The following is a 15,857-nucleotide window of genomic DNA, read 5'->3' on the forward strand; positions in this document are numbered from 1 at the left end:
GTACTCAACCGCATTTTTTTGTTAAACGTCACATTGAATCAAAAATTTTTTCAAAATAGAAATAATAGCAAAATATTTGTAGCATTATATCTGCAAACTTTACTCTTCAATTGAAGTTCCTAATAGACAAACACAAAGGACTTCTATAATTGGCTATAATTGGTATAAAGGTGATAAAGGCTGTTGTTAATGAATAAGTCAAATGAAGAATTAACAGGACTCCTAGATATTTATATTGCTTGATAGATGCTGTCAATTAGAGAAATTGGCCGTTTTACTAGCGTCGGAAACAGCTGCTTTTAAGAAAGTTTGGCTTTCCGATTAGTGGCCTCTTTTAATTTGTTGGCGATGTTCTGCGATGAATGCGGTAAAAGTGGCACTTTTATGCAATATTGTCACTATAAGACAATGAATTTCATGAAATCACCAGATTTTTGGCTAAAATATAATAATATAATAAATTGGTGAAGGAATTCGGAAGACTATAAAGTACATAAAACAAATTTGATGGTACCAGCACGATGTTGAACCAATCTGGAAGAGCTTTTTTTGGAAGAGTGGTGCAATTCTGGGAGATCTGAAAGAAGAGAACAAGTTTTTGTCTCTAAGTAGAGAAAACAATGCGCAACGGACATTCTCAAAAAACACAAGAAAATCTCATTCCAGCAAGAAAATTTTAAAATTTTATTTCTCAGTCTTTCGCATAAAAAAAGTTTTTCAAGGAACTAACTGTTATCACTTATATGAAGACTTAAATATTCATTAAAAATATTCTACTCGCTTTTTGTTGTAATTAAATGCAATTTTCAGCGTTAACATTACAGACTACCCCCCCCCCCCATTGGGATGGGCCATTCGGTCCATTTCACCCATTGTTTTCCACAAAATTTATCTCAAAATATGTACAATTGCCTTAAAAAATCTAAAATACGGTTGTTGCTTATAAATTGCTTCAAATTTGAGTTGATCTAGCCATTTTGGGGAATTATGCGAAAAAAAGTATGTCCCTAACATTCGACACTTTAAAATACTACGATATTCCACAATTTGCAGACTCAATTTCTACACGCTAGGTACCTTAAAATCAAAAATTAATCAAGTAACTCATGTTAGTTTAAAATCTACTAATCCGACCTCACAGACGCTTTGAAAACTTAAATAGCAGGTGAGCTGACTGCGCTGGAATATTCCAACAACATAGTGCATAGTTTTACAAGCTAGATTATGAATTAAATTTTGGTATCTCATACAATTGATTATATCTTATATAGAACAAAGGCAAGCAAATTATCTAAAAAAAGATTCCATATTATAAATCGAAGTTTTGCATAAGTTTAACAGATTGAAAACGTTCACTTCTATTATTCAAATAAAACTGGTACAACAATTTTAACATTTTTTTAGAGCATACTCAAAAGGATCAACATATAAAACTGACAAAACATACCAGCTTAGGCTAATGCGTAGTGGCCGTTCATTACAGATTACAGGGTTTTCTTAAGAACGCTCTGTATAAAAAGTGATCACTAGCTATTAATTTCTACGAAATCCCTTTGTATGAAAAATGGTTAGTAATTGTTCATTTCTGAAAATTAATTCAGTATGGAAACATAGTTAATTAATACCTAATTAACATAGTTAACTAATTAAACATACTTAATCAATTATTTCATATTTTTCCTTCTTAGTTTAAACCTATATTTTTACATTTTTATTGTTAAGCTTTAAAAACGGTATTTATTAGCGAAACGCTTTCCGACACTTAACTCTGCGTCAATTACTTCAAACAAAAATTTAGGGAAAGTGGGTTTGATCAGATTTTTGTTATTATAAAATATGATGAAAAAGCTCTGTACTTTGATTAATTTGAAATTAGCTATTGTAAATCAATTTCTTAATTTATAAACTTCATTTATTGGAATTGCGTCGCAATCATAACTAGCTTTGAAGATGGATTAGTGCTCTTTCAACATGATCAACGTCAACAGATAAGTTAATTTACCAAAAAAAATGCTCACATACATGATTGTGGAAATTGTTTACAATTTTTGTCACCAAATTTTACAGTTCTAAACTTTAATTTCCATAAAACAAAATGTGAAAAACGATGTCCAAAACTCGCCACCATCTCCAAGAAAGCCAGTTTTTTGGATTTGTCTTAACTGCATTAAGCAGTGAGTATTGAATTTGTGTGTTTTCTTTGGAATCAAACTCATCCTTCAGTATAAATGTCCCTACTTTTTCTCAATTAGTTTTTTTTCAAAAATGTTATTTAGTCTTTCTGTTGTGAATTCATAAAGCAAAAGCGACTTGCTTCGAGTAGATATAGGTTTCTATTCTACATGAAAGATTTGTCGGGTAATGAAATCACTCCCCGGCGATAAATTTGTTTATTGATATAAATTTTTTGTTGTTTGTAGTATCAGTGTTTTTTAATTCTGTAAAATTATATAACTACCATTTTGATTATTTTGAAAAATTATCTCTGATTTTTTCCGTTATGGTCCCCCTCGGTTTGGAGTGGTCATCTTTCACAATTATGTTTACTCGTGCAAGATTTCTTCTGCATCAACACAAGCAAACAATTTGCAAAGAAAAATTTAACATTATTTCCACAGCGTTCATTTGAAGGGAATCGTTCCCCATGGTTTCATTAACCACTTTATAGAAATTTTTATTTCGTTCTTACTAGCCTCAATCTTAATTCGTATTTGACAAGACAAAGACCAACTTCTGTCTCCCGAAATTTCCCACTTGTCTACGTGGAATAATGAAATTTTTTTGCTGCAGACAATTCTTTTTATTGTTTGGCTACTGCAGGTTTTAGTTGATTTTTTATCCAGCTTCACACATTTTTCTAGGTATTTTTAAAATGATTTTTGAATTTTGAATGCCGACTTTTTTAATAAAAAACCTATGCTACCATTCGATTGAGTTATTTATTGTTTTACATAAAATATTAGTTTGTCTAACAATAAAAAATTAATTGTTTTGGCCATACACTTTTTTTTTCTGAAATCAGCCAACTTTCTCAGGTACTTGTCATTTTTATCTACTGAGATACAATTTAACTCGATCGATACGATTCAAAAAAGCTCAGCATGACTGTCAGAAATTTTTGTAACCCAATTCCAAGGCCGAAGAAATTTGCCAAACTTATGTAAGATGAGCAACAACTAGCATTGACAAGTCGAGAAAATTCGACACAAGTTTCTTATATGATTTTGAGTTGAAAACGTTGAATTTCCGGACGTAAATTTAACAAATTCAATGCACTATTATGTAGGAAAAATTGCGTTGAATTCTCCTACTTGAAACGCTAGTTGAGGCCTAGCTTTTACAATTCTGCGTTTCTAAGCTTAGATCTCAAATAATTTTGCGTCGATTTTTGGCGTAGATCTTACTCAGTTTTGCGGCGTTTCTCAGAGTAGATCTTAAATGATTTAGCGTTGAATTTAGCGTTGTTCTTACAAAAAGTCAACGAGTAGTTCTCTGCGCATGAGACTAGAACCACTTCCTTCCTGCATTCCAGTCACTTCTTTGTGCCTCAGAAGCAATTGTTTTCTTTAGAACTGCACTCCATATTTATCAAACTCTAATATCAAGTTGCACATAATTTTTGCGTTTCAAAGTGTTGATCTTACACAATTTTGCGATTACTAAGCGTATATTTTAAATAAACTTGCGTTTCTAAGCGCAGTTTTTGAAAACAAACACTATTTATTAGTTGCAATGAGCGCAGCTTTGGTGTTCTACAAACAATTGTTGAGTTTCAATAAATTAAAATTTGAGTATAAAACGAGTTTTCTGTGCACCTAACATGAGCTTGAAAAAAAATCAATTGTCAAATTTAGGACTTTAAATTTAACAACCCTAACTGCCACCAGCCCCCACGTATCCAACAACCTCTCCCCTTCCCACCACCACTTACCCAACTACCATTTCTCCACCTACCTATCGCCAAACCTCTCCCTGCCAACACTCACCCAAACACACACACACACACACACACAAATCATATCTAGTCCCCCAAAATTATGTAAAATCAGAATGTAAATTTGTGTTAACTAAATCAAACGCAAATTTATGCAAGAAATACGCTGAGAAACAAAAAAATTATTTAAGATCAACGCTTATTTGGACGCTCGATTTAAGACCAACGCTTAATAAGATCTACAATAAAGACAACGCAAAATTATGTAAGATCTATGCTTAAATCAACGCAAAATAATGTAAGATCAACTCTAAGTTCAAGGCAAAAATTATGTAATACCAACGCTGAATTGAACGCGTAATTATGTAAGGCGTACGCTAAATTCAAGGTAAAATTATGTAAGATCATTGCTAATTTGAACACAAAATTATGTAAGATTAGCAGTTAATCTTGCTCCAGCTTGAGCGTAGATCTTGTTTAAATTCAACGCATTCACCGCTAATCTTACATATTTTTGCGTTTATTTGTGTTGACAACTCGGCCCGGCCTCTCGTAGACACAAGTATGTGGAACAACACAAACTTCATATAATACTTTTATATTTTCACTCTCGTGTCCTCTGTTGCCATCTTAACTCAAGTTTCTCAAGGTGTTTTAATCTTTCCGGTTTTTATTAAAAGAAGAGTGATTCAGTAATTTCCACACAGCACTTTTATTACTTTAAGGTTCTAGAACTAAAATCTCTACCTAGCTTTTCAGTCTTTTTTATAGATTCAACTGCTGAGTATGTTTGGAGGTAAGTATACGAGCCAAAAAATGCGACACCCAAAGCTTGAAAAAGGATCAAATCCCGGGTTGAGAAAATGCGACGAAATCAACGCAAAAAGCGTCTCTTTTTGTTGAACTTTTTATGTAGGAAATGTCGATTATGGTTGTTTTTGTCGGCATTGTTGGTAATTGCTGTAAGAAGTTTTGATTAACGTTATTTTTTGTCAAGGTTGTCAGTTTTTTCATTTAAGAAATGTCGATAATCGTCGTTCTTAGTTGGTATTGTCAGTCTCAATTTGTTTTAAATACAATAGGAGTAGAATAAATTTTATTGACTGGTGGTGCAGTGCAGGAGAAGGTGGATAGTAATTTAGGGGTCGAAGGTTCGAATCCTGACAAGGACTGTCATTTTGTAAGATTTTTAGACCAGCAAAAATCGACGATTCTTACTTTTAAAAACCGACAAAAACTGATGAAAACAACGAACAAAACGTTAGGGCTTTCACCGGTTTTGGCGAAGTAAAACCGACGAAAAGGCCAACTTTTACGTTTGAATCCCGTTATTACGTTTTGAACGAAATTTTCTTCACGGGATATATTAGGTTCAACTCCCTGAACTCAATGTTGCATCTCCTGCAAACAATTGATCCACGCCGTCACTTCTGTAGTTTGTTCAAATAGAGAGAATGGTATTCATTGAGAAAAAAGGTCATTAGTTTTATGTCAGGCTTTATTGTAAAGTCATCTTTTATTTTTTGTAATTGTGTTTTGAGCTTGGCATTGGCAACAAATCCACATCAGCAACCTAGAAGAGGTTGAAAAAAGTCAGATCATGCAAATGACTACTGTTTCGAACGCCAGTTAGAGTCACCTCGCCAGGATTTAAAAATGAATATAAATAAACTCAAGCAAAATTGCTTTAAAGGGAGCTAGGAAGTTTGAATGAAAAGAGGCTGATTGGCAAAAACATGATCAATACCTAAAATCTGAAGGACTATGGCAAAGTCAACCGTTTTCATTGTGTCCTGTCGTTTCTCTGCATCTCCTCCACGGGTTACTTCTATTTTCCCCAAAGGCTGACAACCACCTGGGATGAAATCATTCAGAATCCACACATCGCTGACCTAGTTTGTTTTGACCACTATGATTTTTCCATAACTAATACAAATTGATCTCGTAGAAGATCCGTGCTGACAATCGCACTCGACAAGGCAGAGTCAAAATTGATAGCTGGCAAACGTTTGCTTTCTAAAACCTTGCATATAACCCATCAGGCGATAACTGGACTCCGAACTTTACGGAAAACCCATGCCAAACTGTCCGGGAAATAATTTTCAAGTCAAATATCGTGTCATTCATAAACTACACTTCAGTTGACACATATTACACTAACATTAGATCCACAAACAGAAAACAATAATAGTAAAGAGAATTGCGTAAAATTGAGTATTTAATCAATGTATTCTCCCCCACAAACACGCAAGTAAAGCCGCTGTCATTGGTGAACCCAACTACAACTGTAGAAGTTTTGCCGTAGGTCGATCTCAAGCTCGAATCATTAATTATCAAAACTTATTTAATTGAAACTCATCCAAGCAATCAAGCTAGCAATGGTCAGCAGCATAATGCCCACATGTATACTTGTTGATTCCGAAAATACCTCTATGACCAATCAGCATTACCCCAAATCGATGTAATTACACAAACTTCTCAGTAAATGTAATGTGGAGAAATCAAAATACGCTCCACAGTGTACAGACTCTTTGATTTGACATGAGGAACGCTTTAATTATGCTACAAGCAAATTGTTTAAAATGTATCGCGATGCACAGATCACTATCCAAATATACCACATTCAATTTTCTCGAGAGAAAAAAAACAAATATCCCCAACAGTTAAACTATACAAAAGAAATCAATGGTTTATCGCAAATTACAAAAATACGAACTTTTTTGAAAGCAAATTTTGTTTGGCGCAGGACTTCCTAATATACAAATTGACGCTAAAACAGACTATGCTATTATCTGAGTACTCCTAGAAAAGGATCACACTAGTCTCCCAATAACTACACAACGTCACTACACATTCATTGCTCAACAAATAGCCACAAAATCTGGACAAACTTGAATGGTTTAATGAGACAGAACCAATTAGTTGAAGGCGCAGCAGAGCAGTTTGATTTATTACAAGCTGCATCTTTTGAACCCTGAAAAAGCAGCTCAAATGGAAGCACAATTTTAACAATTACAAAAACTATAATGGATCAATTTAATAAACTCTTTGTAAATGCTAAATAAATTACTCTACGCGCCTTCTTATAAACTACGCGATCTTAAATATCTTATCAAAATCTTACCCGATCTCATAAATGGCAGCTTTTTTAAAAAAATCCCTCTTTGGATCGCTATTAATCTTTGTATACCTATCATACTTTTGGTAAAAGAACTATTTTTTTTCTTTTTTTAATTTTCGCTCATCATTTTCGCTCATCATTTAATGTTTTTATCATTTGTAGCCTATAGAAGTTATTAGAAACATAAGCTACTTGAACAAGAAAAATCACTTCAGTTTTCTTTGGTACTTTTTGCAAACCCTTTTTATGTCTTACAAAAAAGGCACAGATAACTATAAACCGCCTACTACAATGAAAACAATAAGAAGACACTCCTCCTCTATTATACGCTCCTATTCACCAAATTAATTAATTAACAAAGGTACATGGAAAATTTGAAAGTTTTTCAAGGAATTTTTTGTCAACAGTACACAGTAAATACAATCTGAAGAAGCCTACAACTGTGCGAACAGCATTCTTTTAATGCTATGATTATTCTTTAAACAAAAACTTTTGAAGCAGACTCTAAACCTCTCCGCTTACAAATTTTCATACACATCACATGCTATATCCTTTTCACAGGACATATAAGGTGATAATGATCCAGATTATCCTGAGGGTTTTATCATAACTCTCCAGAGTACCACAGCATAGTTCAATTTTGTTTTAGCGACACCCAGTTATCCTAGACTCCACACAGGAGTACACAGAAATTCTCCTAATACTCCCAACATCGAACCAACTCTGTTCTAACTTTTGTTTTTGGAGATTCACAGTTTTTTCTCATCACTTCTGGAGCCCAACAAATGTGAGATGCAACCCCCCGTTATTTACGATAGCGCAATTCTCGGCAACCTATTCTCGGGTAAAACTAATGCTTTGAGACACAGTACTGCAAAAACACTGAGAAAATTCGATCCATTTCAAAATTACTTTTTCTTCCGGTCCCTGTTCCGGCAAACTATCGCCCTATAAAGGTACCAAACGGATATCTCCGATGCAACCAGGGTTGCGTCACGAAGTGTATGTACAGTCATACCTTGAAGTTTGGGTATCATGACTGCGTTGCGGACGAGCTCGCGAACTACATACCCTAGAAGGAAGAGAAAGAGTTCCGCAACCAACTCCTCGCAATGGCCCTTACCGCAATGCGGACCTCTATCCACGAGCCGTTCCTGCCTGTGATGCACAAGATTCGAATTTCCTGGTTTGCGATACCCAGAATCGCACTCCTGATATAATTTGGAAGCGTTGATGAGACACGAATCCACCCAACGAGACACAGTTGTCACAATCGGGAAATTTGACACATTGATTTTCCCACGAATCTCTAGACACTCTCTTTCTTTTATTTATTTCTCTCTTGTCTCTTTATTTTTCATCTTATCCTAATTTCTTATTTGATTGAGAACACTTTCCTTTCCTATCTTTCTTTTTCCGCTGGTCTGGATTTACACTCAAATATATTGGAATAATTGACTCACAGCCGCTAAACAGGATGTTTACCAGAAGGTGGTAAATCCGATCAAAAAACGAACAAAGAAAGAGAGGAATGGATATGTCGTTGTACCGCCGACATAACGCACAGACAATGCAGCTATCTCTCCAGTTGCGACTAAAACTCTCAAAAACGGACAGTGGGCGGCAAACGGCAACTTATTTGAACAGCTTATTACTAGCCAGAATATCTTAAAACTGGCACCCTTATTGATCTCGCAGATGAAAAATGTTTACTGAAAATACAAGCCACCGACTCACTTGACAGGAAATGCACACAATCGAACGATTTCCAGTCTACAGACAGAAGGAAACTTTTCACGCCGGATAGATGCATCAGATGAAAATTTTTTGAGTGTGCTCTCCGCAAATCACAGAGTGAGAACACTCCATTTTCTTCTATATGGAGCATGGCACCCATTCACATTCAGTCTGCTGGATAACTACACTATGTGTAAGTTCTTGACTCCTCTGTTTTATATTATTACCACAATAATAATTGATGTTTGTCTTCAGTGTCTTCATGGTTTGCTCAGTCAGTCAAATGTAGGTATATCAACTTTGATCGCAGAAATAAGTAGTTCTAGCCCTGTAAAATTGAAGGCTCTAGAAAGAACCCATTTTCAAAGTAATTTAGCCGTGGACTACGCAAAAACGTGATGTCGTCTCCTGATTATAGACTAAATTTCTATAACGGTAATCTATTAACGGTAATTAACAAATTTTTCTCATTTTCCAGATTTCCAGATTTATTAAAAAAAAATGTCCTTCAATAGCGTAAGAAACTTACTAGTCAGTGGATCTGGTTGTTTAGTTTAAATTCAGAGAGAGTACATTAAGTATTTTTGTGCATTTGATAAAAATATGAAGATTGATTTAAAAGTAATAAGCTAAAAAACAGAAACGTCAATATATTGAACGAAAGGCAGCCTAAGGAATATTAACGCTCATCAAAACTCATGGTGACTTGGATAAAAATCGAGACTAGTTTCTCAATTGGCTAAGTACTCCCCCTACTGCGATTTTTGGTGTCTAGGTGGGAATCGAAACTTTTTATACCAACGTTTGCAAAGAATCATAGTGGAACAAATTTCTATCAAAGCAGCAACTGTAGTAGCCTGGGCCGAGGTTTCACTCCTAATTCACCCCTAGTTAGCGGAGATTATGGTTTAATGCGTATTCAACCCCTTTTTTATGGGGAAAAGAGCTTAAGAGTTTAATTTTAAGATTTTGCTCTGTTTTTTCACTCTTTTGTCATCTCTTTTTACACTTGAGAATTATTTTTTGATTTCATAGTTATTTGAGTTAAAATGGAAATATTCATTAGCAAGACAATTAAAAAAACAAGTTCGACAGATCTAGATGGTGCATTCCAGTGAAATTAAACTTTGATCATCTTGACAAGAAGCTTATCAAAACTTGACACTTCTTGAGAAGATCTTGATAAGAAAACGTCAAGATACGTACGGACATGTCAGATCATTGCACAAAATTTAAAAAAATGTAATAAGATATAAACAAGCGATAATCAACAGGAACCCAGCAATATTTGTCTAATTAAAAAATACATTGAGATTTTTCTAGGAGACTATATATTGTTTTTTTCTCTTCCTTTTTTATTCCGGGTATCGACCGGAGGTGTTAATGTTAAAGAATGCAAAATTTTGTAAGATTTGCAATGAATGCATTGAATTAATGTAGGATCTACGCTTGAAAAGACAGCGTTGCCGTTTATAAGCGTAGATGTAAAATAATATTGGGGATCTGAGCGTAGATCTTACAAAATTTCGTCATGAAATTAGCGATGATCTTACACAATTTCACAGCGTTGGTTTTTCGTATTTTTGGGGGGTTATTATTTATATGGTTGTGTGTGTTGGGGGAGGAAATTGGTGATAGTCAGACGGTGGCGGGAGTTGACTTAGATACTTAGCTGTTAGGGCTAGGGCTAGAACAAATTTAGAGTCCCAGAAATGAAATTTTTGTCGAATTCAAACTAGGTGACGCGAAAATTTCTTTGAAGCTCAATTTTTAGTTTAATGAAACTCAACAATTGTCCATGGAATCTTTTTGAATCAATTGTCAATTTAGAAAAATCATCGCAATTTTCTTACGTAATACAGCGTTGGATGACTTGAGTTTGGTGACGTATATTCAAAACATTCAATGCAAATTTGAGTGAAAAAGACTGCGGTTTAATTTCTAACTTGTCAACGTTCTTCGTAAATTGTCATTCTTACATGATTATGCGTTCCAAAGCGTTGACCTTGCATAACTTTCCTTTTCTGAGCGCAAATTTTATATTATTTTTCGATGAAATGAGCGTTGGCCTTACATAATTTTGGGGGCCAGTTATATGTGCGTGTTTGGGCGGAGTGGGGTTTTATGTATGAAAATGTGATTATCATATAATTAATTTTATTACAATTACATTATAAAATTATATCAAGCTTATGTAAGGAAATTGCAGTTTTTTTTTCTCACTTGTCAACGCTAGTTACCGCTTGTCTTACATAAACTTGGCATAAATTTGGCTTACATAAATTTGGCAAATTTAGCCTGGGCAAGCCTGAGCATTGGCGTAGCTAATGAAATGAGTTACTGGACTACAAAGCTCGCCGATTTTCAAAAGTTTGATCAATTTTTTTTCTCATTCATTTAACCAACTCCGGTCAAACAATCAGTCAATGGTTTAGTTGATGAACTTTAATAGAAATTAAGGTTTCGTCGAAATTTCTATAGAATGTGTCTATGTTTCAGATTACAACGGAATGGGAATTCGTGTACGTTTGTCCATAAGTCAATATCACTTGTCATTGTTTTGGGTACAACTTTAATGCTTGTTTTCTAAGGTTGTAGTGCTTTTTATCAAGAACCACTTTTAATAATTTCTAAATTTATTAGATCACAATTTATACTGAGATTTAAATAATAGCTGCACAAACAGAACCCACTGGAACAATTTAATTGAACAAAACGTTTTTTTAAGCTTGTGAGGGTCCACGGCGGGTCGCAAAATCTTCCCGTTATTTGAATTTTGATGCTTATGCTGCAGAAAAAAAAACAGGTTTTTCGTACAAATGCTCTAAAACGAAAGGAGCTGTCATTCAGAGCATTTTAACAGATCGATATTAAAACAATAAATAAATTGTACATGACAGCTGTGATGTAGTGAAGTATTCAAGTAAAGGTGTAGTACTACGAGAATTATTTAAAACTAACTCAAGCATTTATATTCTCAAAAATTTTTTGTAATTTTTCAACGATGGACAGCGTAAAAGCATATAACAATAGTTCAGTTCCCTATAAATCAAATAAATGGTAATTTGAAATATTCTTCGTTTTGGGATTTCAAGATTTATTTGAATCAAATGTCCATCAAAAAAGTAGGCAACTTCCCAGTCGGTAGATCTGTCTGTTTAATTTACATTTAGAGAGAGTAAGAGTGCATTAGGTAATTTTGTGCATATGATAAAAGTGTGAAGGTTGATTAAAAAGTAATCAGATAGACATTAAACGTCGATTTTATTTAACTGAGACAGCTTAAGGAACTTTAAAGCTCATCACAATTTATGGCGTCTCCGATAAAACTCTAAACTGGTCTCTCAATTGGCTTAGTACTACCTATTTCAGAGTTTTTGTTGTCTCGGCTGGAATCAGCGCACGGGTGTCACAGCTTTTTGTTCCAATTTTTTTTCAAACTGTATGCAACTATATGAAAACTGTAGCAGTAATGTTTAGATCTATATGGCACAACGTAACAATAAAAACATCAGAACGAAAAATGAATATCCAAAAAAAAATTATGTCACAGAAGTTGCGATTTCTGTGACAAAAATATCTGCATTTTTAAATTGTTTTTTAACATCGCAAAGATTTCAATAATCTGCAGCTGATTTAATCCAATCACTTGTTCTCTCTCTTGCACCTGAATTTTTTATCCATTCAGTAAACGTTTAATAAGTCGATCTGATGTTCTTGTCAATATATGATCAGCTCATCTTAACAATGTACAATATGCTGTTCTTTCTAAACCTTCTAACACATAGTGAGTCGATTTTTGAGCCAAAAAATAGAAAAACGGGTTTAGATTAGAAATGAAGATTCAAACTGCTGAGAGCACATTGCTTCAAGTTACAAAATAGAAATTTTTTTAAAGAAAACGCAAAAACGGAAAACGGATCAAGCAAAAAGTCTCTAAAATAAAACAAAGAGCATTTGAAACTGGCAACGTGAAAACCTGCAATATGGTTGAGGAAAGACAAAAATGTGTGAGAGAGAAAGGGAGAGAGACGAAGAGAGAGAGAGAGAGAGAGAGAGAGAGAGAGAGAGTGACAACACACAAACACACACACACACACACACACACACACACAGAGAGAGAGAGAGAGAGAGAGAAAGAGAGTGACAGAGAACAAGAAAATTTTTCAAAAAGAGAATAAGTAGTAAAATGGCGGGTGGGCACTAAAAAATGGGAACATAAGGAGGGCTGGCACGGACTCAAAATTGATTGGCGTGATGAAGATATTATACAAGCAGCCAGCAAAAGGAAAAGGAATGAAAACCGAGACCAGGCCAGAACTGATGAGGGAAGTACAAAACTAAATAATTCACAGAGAAACATGACAAGCAGAGAAAAGGAGTTGATGACAGAAAAACGAAAGAGATGGAGAGAGAGAGAGAGAGATAGAGAGAGATAGAGAGAGAGAGCATAGAGCAGAAAAAAACAGGAAAATAAACTGGAATTTGACAAAAATTTGCATGTGCAAATTGGCATCAAGAATTTGACAAAAAAGTCAGATCGGATGTTTCCCGCTCAAATTAAGGCATGCATGAAGGAGGGTGAAAAATGTTAACGCAGAACTCGCAGAACTGGTCTGAGGGAACACTGCATTCAAAAACATGAACTCAGACCTCTTGAGCAGCATCGCTGATATGAACAATTACAAATTTTTGAATCCCGTTGAATCTATCGATTATCCCATTGAAAATAACAACAATACTAATCGGTATGACAAAATATGATGCAGAAAAATTATCACTAAAAATTGTGGTACTAAATCAGTCAAGAAAACATTACACCGCAGTGGTATACCCCAAATTTTCCGCCTTTGTACAATTCGCTTAAAAATTAGATACATAAAATGAACGAAAATAGGAGACATCCTCTGTATCCTACTTTTCGGAAAAGGGGTTTCGCCAATTTTGCGAAATTAAAAAACTTTCAAATCGTAAAATAGGTTACAAGTCAAGTTAGCACGTTTCCGCTCATTCAAGGTATCTATTATTCAAGGTATCTTTTATTAAAAGTATCTCTAATCCTCAATTAAGCCTAATTAAAAGCGCGCATTTTGAGCCTGCAAAATTAAATTTAATACTCAAAAAAGGCAATGATTGTCAATGTGGGGTAGTGTAGATTCAGTCAACCGGCTAGGAACTCTTTGATAAGTAATAATAAAGTAGTAATAAGTACTATTAGTAGTAATAAAGCTTCAATAATCACTCGAAAACGCGCATTAAATTGGGCTTGATTGCGGAGTATAGTGCGAAATCGAGATACGTTGCGTGCGAAAAAGCGATACATAGCGATGGAGCAGATGCGTGATACAAAATGCGCGAAAAATAGGATACATAGCATGTACTTTTATTTCGCTGCTAAATTTAGACACTTGCGAACACGGGTTGCTAATTTCCCTTCAAGTTTCCCGGTTTTTGCTAAAGTAGCTATTTTCCGCAATATTCTTGCATTTTTCGCTTTCGATGTATAAACATAGGAAAAACGAACACGAAAAACGCACATCGGGCATATTTTCCCCGTAACGATTTCCCGGGTCGAGGTGTCACCGCCATTCAACGAAAAATTATGTAAGATAAGCGGTTAATGCGGAAATTTTTGTAAGATAAGCGGTGAATGCGGTGAAATTACATAAATTAGGCGGTGAATGCGGTGAAAAAAACTTTATCGGCTGGTAGCGCTGAAATTACATAATTTAACCGCTGAAATTAGCGGTGAAATTACATAAATTCACCACTTCGAAAAAAAGTGTCCAAATTATGTAAGATAAGCGGTGAATGCGGTGAAATTACATAAATTCACCGCTCAACTTAGTGGTGAACTTACATAAATTCACCGCTTAGAAAAAATTGTTAAAGATGTTTGAGATCAGCAAAGAATGCGTTGAAACTAATGGTGAGTGTGGGAGGAATTTTTAGATTTGCCATCCCACTAAAACTACCCCTTAATCTTACATCTTTTTGACACTTTTTCTAAGCGGTGAATTTATGTAATTTCACCACTAGAGTAAGCGGTGAACTTACAAAAATTCACCACATTTCACCGCTAAAATATGTAATTTCACCGCTAAAAATTGCAATACTTACAAAAATTCACCCCGCATGTTTTGCAGAAAGTAGAGTGAATTCGATTTATAATCAAACAAAAAATAATAAAATTTAGTGAGAGATGGCGCAGTGGAAGAAGAAGTGGATGACATGCAGGAGGTGAGGGGTTCGGACCCTTGTAAGGGCGGTGAAATTACATATTTTAGCGGTGAATTATGGTGAATTTTTGTAAGATCACCGCTTAATATAGCGGTGAACTTACATAATTTCACCGCATTTCACCGCAAAATTATGTACGAAATTTGCGGTGAAAAAACTAACTTTTCACCGCTTATCTTACATATTTTTGCATTTTTTTCTCGACCCGGGTTGGGTAAACCTCTGCGGTGTAATGAATTTGTTTAAAAGCAGTGAACAAAAAAATGGACCGAGTGCTCACACAATTGACAAAGAGAAAGAAGGAAGTGAACCAAGTTGAGAGAACTGATCAAAAAATCAATTTCAGAGCATCTAGCTTTTGCAGAGCTTTTGCTTGTATATCGAGCCTGTTCAAACCTGTGCAGAAAAATTTGTGCGTTTTCTTACAACCCTTCCAGTTCTCTAAAAATGAAGTGAAAACTTATATAAAAACAAAATCGCAAATCTTTAACGTGCGGTTGTGAAAAGGATAATTTTTCAAGGAATATAGGAAGACAAGTAGTATTTGTTTTAATTGCACATTTCGTACGGCCGCTAATGATATTCTGAAACTATGAATTTAGGACTGGGTCATAATAAACAATGGACTTTTTCGATTCCGTCAAAATAGGTTTCCATATGTTGCTCTAAGACTTTTCCGTATCCTCCAAACAATTCTGTGAATGCAATTGCTCACTTTTCAGTAATAAAGTAAAATCTGGCCCAATTAAAAGTTTTAACTGGTTTAAAAAATCAAAACACATTCAATATTGATGGCGAGCATCATGTTCAGAGTGCATCCGCACA

General features: G+C 34.7%; 1 protein-coding gene across 1 annotated transcript in view; it reads right to left on the bottom strand.

Moving 5' to 3' along the window:
* LOC142342638 (DNA-directed RNA polymerases I, II, and III subunit RPABC3-like) overlaps nt 1-15,857 on the bottom strand; it is a 569,350-nt gene that overhangs the window by 313,026 nt on the left and 240,467 nt on the right. The window lies entirely within an intron of this gene.

Source organism: Convolutriloba macropyga, chromosome 7 (assembly GCF_964194025.1).
Source record: "Convolutriloba macropyga chromosome 7, txConMacr16.3, whole genome shotgun sequence".
In the NCBI taxonomy this organism is placed as follows: domain Eukaryota; kingdom Metazoa; phylum Xenacoelomorpha; order Acoela; family Convolutidae; genus Convolutriloba; species Convolutriloba macropyga.